This window comes from Hylobates moloch, unplaced genomic scaffold (genome assembly GCF_009828535.3).
Source record: "Hylobates moloch isolate HMO894 unplaced genomic scaffold, HMol_V3 SCAFFOLD_11, whole genome shotgun sequence".
Lineage (NCBI taxonomy): Eukaryota > Metazoa > Chordata > Mammalia > Primates > Hylobatidae > Hylobates > Hylobates moloch.
Window position 1 is genome coordinate 61,464,935 of NW_026652286.1, and position 4,375 is coordinate 61,469,309.

The 4,375-nt window shown below is 33.1% G+C and overlaps 1 pseudogene; it reads left to right on the forward strand.

The window, feature by feature from the left end:
* The first annotated feature begins 1,643 nt into the window (after positions 1-1,643).
* Positions 1,644-1,720, forward strand: LOC116477600 (U2 spliceosomal RNA; annotated as a pseudogene).
* The last annotated feature ends 2,655 nt before the right edge of the window (positions 1,721-4,375 follow it).

Below are 4,375 nucleotides of genomic sequence, written 5' to 3' on the forward strand. Positions count from 1 at the left end.
CTATCACAATTCACAATTTCTGATTGTCTACTCAAAACCTGTTGTCCTTTGTCTATGCCTAAGCAACTCCTATTGTACCTGAGTGTCTAATTATCTCTATGATACAGAGATTGTAATGCCCAGAATTAGACCCCTGGGGTAAAGAAGAATCTAAACGAGCAAGGCCTTCTCCCCCTGAAGACCCACCTGTCACATGAAGGTCTTCTGCAGAAAAGGAAGGAGGTCAGAGAGTGACCTTTCCAGGTTTTATGGCTTGCTTTGGGGAGGGGAGCTCTGGTTTCTATGGCCCACTTCAAGGGAGAAAAGAGCTCAGGGGAAGGGCAGAGAGACCTTCTTGTTTCTGTGGCACTCCCAATCTCCTTCAGCTGAAAATACTCAGCACACCAGGAAGTCATCCTTTGGGGGTATCATGTTCTGAGCTCTGAGATAAAAGAATTACTTTACTGACAGTTTGTGTCATTATTTATGTTCAATAAATATTGAAAGCTATGTGCTTTCTTCTAGAGGATCTGCACAGTTTACTGACATTAAAACGAGTGGGTTTTTTAAACTTGTGAAGGTTGCACATTTTAGTTCTATATGTTGGTTCATCAGCTAGTTCTGTTCTGAATTCATCCGAGGTTGTGCTCTCAGCAGCCATTCTTCAACTCTAGAGTTATATTTTCCTGCTAGCCTATTTTCTCCATAACATGTCTTAGATTATTCTTGCTGTTCTTGTAAAGCATATTTTGCTCTTTGGGAATGCTATTTAAATAGTTTAATAGAATTTAATTACAAGTGGTATATGCATTAAGTGATAGCAAAACTAGTTCTGCATGTAGTAGAATATACATAATCAGGAAATTGGCTTCCCAGAGATCAATACCCTCTGCCATTAAAATAATTATAGACGGTTCGACTGAAGCAAAGAAAATGTAAATCATTCAACATTGTGGTGACCACAATTTTCTTAACACTTCAACAACCTATGAAGATCAGTTTTAGGAGGGGCCTTAGTGCGTGATTGAGGTTGCGTGTGACTTACAAAGAACATTTTGAAACTGGAGCAGAGGGTGGCTAAAGACCCATCTGTATCCTAGAAGCCTATCAAAAATGTAGCCAAGTACCTAAAACTGACATTCAGAACAGATATGAGAATATAGAACATGAAAAGTATGAAGTCTAAAACTAGAAGCAGGATTAATATAGTCCAATGCAATCAGCAAGTAAAACTAACATTAGCATGGAAGATAACACAATGAAATAGAATATCTGTGAGACATGGAAATATGCAGAAAGACACGGCTCTGCAGTTTACTAGTTGCTTAATCTTAAGCATAAACATCAGGTTATTTAACTATAAAGGGATACAATATGTACCTCAGTCTTGTTTTGAAGATTGAATTAGAAAAAAAGTATGCAAAATGCCTATCTCAAAGTAAACATCCAATAAATAATGTGGAATGAAAATGATAGTTGAATAAATCCTAGGTAAACACTAGTCTCCTCCTTCCAGCTAGACTTCTACCAAGGTTCTGGTATAAGGCGTCCCTAATTCTGTTGTTTGAGTCTCTTCTCGTATTGGGCCTTCTCATCTTCTCTGCTCTATGCTGAATGTATGGATGGGTTCTGCCCTACATGACACTTCATTCAAAATAAAGGCTATCGCTTCTCGGCCTTTTGGCTAAGATCAAGTGTAGTATCAAAATAAAGGCTAGTCTCATTCATACTTTTACCCTTTCTCCTCTAGCTCTGTTTTCCATGTGTCTGAAATGATACTATGTGATCTCAAAAGTGCATCCGTTAGTCTAAAATTTTAAAATTTATCATATAAGTAATGAATCCATGAGTGCTCATTGTTTGTTTTTCTGCATGTTTGAAATATTTTAGAACATGTATTTTACAAAATAAGGAAAACAAAAGAAGAAATTGTTGAGTGTTGATTCACTTATCCATCCATTCTCCATCTACTAAAGATATTTTTAACATGCAATGTTCTAGGCATTTGGTGTGAAACCATATTTTTACTTTTAAAGGATTCATGATATAGAAAGGGCATGAGAAACATCAGTAGATTATATGCACAGTGGTGAGTGCAATGACAAAGGTGAATTGAGGGTAGAATGAGAAAATGCAAGACAGTCCTCCAGCTTATCCTCAGAGAAGGTCTGTAGATCAGAAAATGGTTTTTTGAAGCTATGACACCTGAGATGTATCTTACAGTATGTGTAGAAATTATGCAAGTGAATAAAAGAGAAAAACATTATTTGTTAAGAGAAAGAACATGTACTAATTTCTAAATTCTATAGAAGTATGACATCTCAGTGTTACTGCAGAAGTTCAATATCCTAAGGAACACGGTTTTAATTGGAGAAAAAAAGGCAATTAAGGTTGCTAATCAGAGAAGGAGAGGCCAATTTAAAAAAAATGATATTTGATTATATCCAATAAGATACTTATTCCCTAGCTCTCAATACCAAAAATAGCCTAAAAGTATTGAGAGCATTATAGTGATAAACACTAACAGCACCAAATTTATGGTCTTTAATGAAAATGGTGAATATTTATTAAGTACTTAATATGTGTCAGACCTTATATTGAATGTTTAATATCTAATAAATTATTTAAAACTCCAAATAGTCCTGTGTAGTAGAGTTGAGCACACTCAGGTTGTGATAAGTGAAATTACTGAACAAATCTTAAGTATATGCTAATTCTCTTCCCCCTTTTCTCTTGCCATGGGGCCTGAAACTAATAACTGGCAGACCTTGGATATTACATCAGAGATTCTGACTTCATAACATCAAATTAAGGGTCAGTGACTTATACAATTTGTTTATGCCCCAGGTATTTACTATAAGGTCTTAGGAATAATAGATGTTCAATATTTATTGAACAAATGAATGAATTTAAATTTCAAATATAAAGAGTTGATGGCTACATATTTTTTTCTTGAACTCCACACATGCACACACAAACATAAGCATAATGATAATTGACCAACAAATCATAATGTAGGTTGACTAATATCCACTAATTAGCAAAATATTGAACACAGATGCATCAATTTGTCTCCCAAAAGAAATGCACTACATACATAAAACTTTAAAAGTCTTCATGATAGCTAAAAATATATCATGTTTAGAGGTTGTTAGGTAGCCACACTATTATTCTGAAAATTGAAAAATGAAGGGCAAGAATCAAACATTTACCCCACTTTTCTTGTACAGGGTAATTAAATAGTTCATGAAGAAAGTTATTCTTTACAAAAAAAGGGGATAACCATTCTTGCAACCTTTAATAAAATACCAAATGTAGGATAAACTTATCAGTGAAAATAAAACCATATAAAAGTTTGTTAGAGAATTATGTAATTGAAAGGACAGTCTAACATCAATTCAAGCTGCTGATCAATTTTAAAAACAAATACTGAGAAAACCAGATAATATGGTCCTCTAGTATATCAAAATATGTAGTACATAACAATGCCTGTGAAGTATTTGTTAACAAAAGCAATAACAAAATTCAACCTGTATACAATAAAATCTCTAGATCTAACTCCCTGATTATAGAAAATGCAAGATTTTGTTATTGAAAATGTATAAAATGATAGAAAATACAGGATAATGAACATGTTAAATTCATAGAGATAAAAGTAGTTAACCCTGAAATGTGAGAAATTCTGTAGGGCAAAAACTCAGTTTCCTCTAAAAATAATTGCATTTTTTTTAAAAAAGGAAACTTATAGATTAATAGAAACTGATAAAATAGATCAACCAAAATGCAATGTATATACCTGTTTGAATCTTGACAAAAATACTTTTGAGATGATTAAACTAAATTAACCATAGATTTGAAACCAGACATTAAAGAATTATTGTTCTTTTTGTTTGAGATGTGTTTTATGTGTGAAATACACGGTTTTGTTTTTATGTTCTTAATTGTTAGCTATACATAACTAAATTAGAGGTAGGATATGCTATCTGAGTTTTGTTTTAAAATATTCCAGAATTTTTAAGCTAGTAGAAACAAAACAAACAGAAAAATGCTGGATGTTGAAACTTGGAGGTAAGTAAATGCTAGTTTATTATATTATTTTTTACTGATTTGAGTATATTTCTTTCCATGGTAAATTTTTTTCTTTAAATGGTAGCTACTGATACTGAGATAATTGTATTAGTTGTATTTAATAAATGGTAGCTACTATTATAATTGAAAGGAGGGCTGAGAAAAAAAGACAGAAAATGGATTCAAACTACTACCAAATAAAAGAGCAAATACCAGTGATCTGAGTGAGGAAAATGAGGAATATTGACCAGGTTAACACCAGTGAGTGGGTGACTAATCTATACAAATACCAGAAATAGAGGACCAGTGATCGTGGCTAGTTTATACT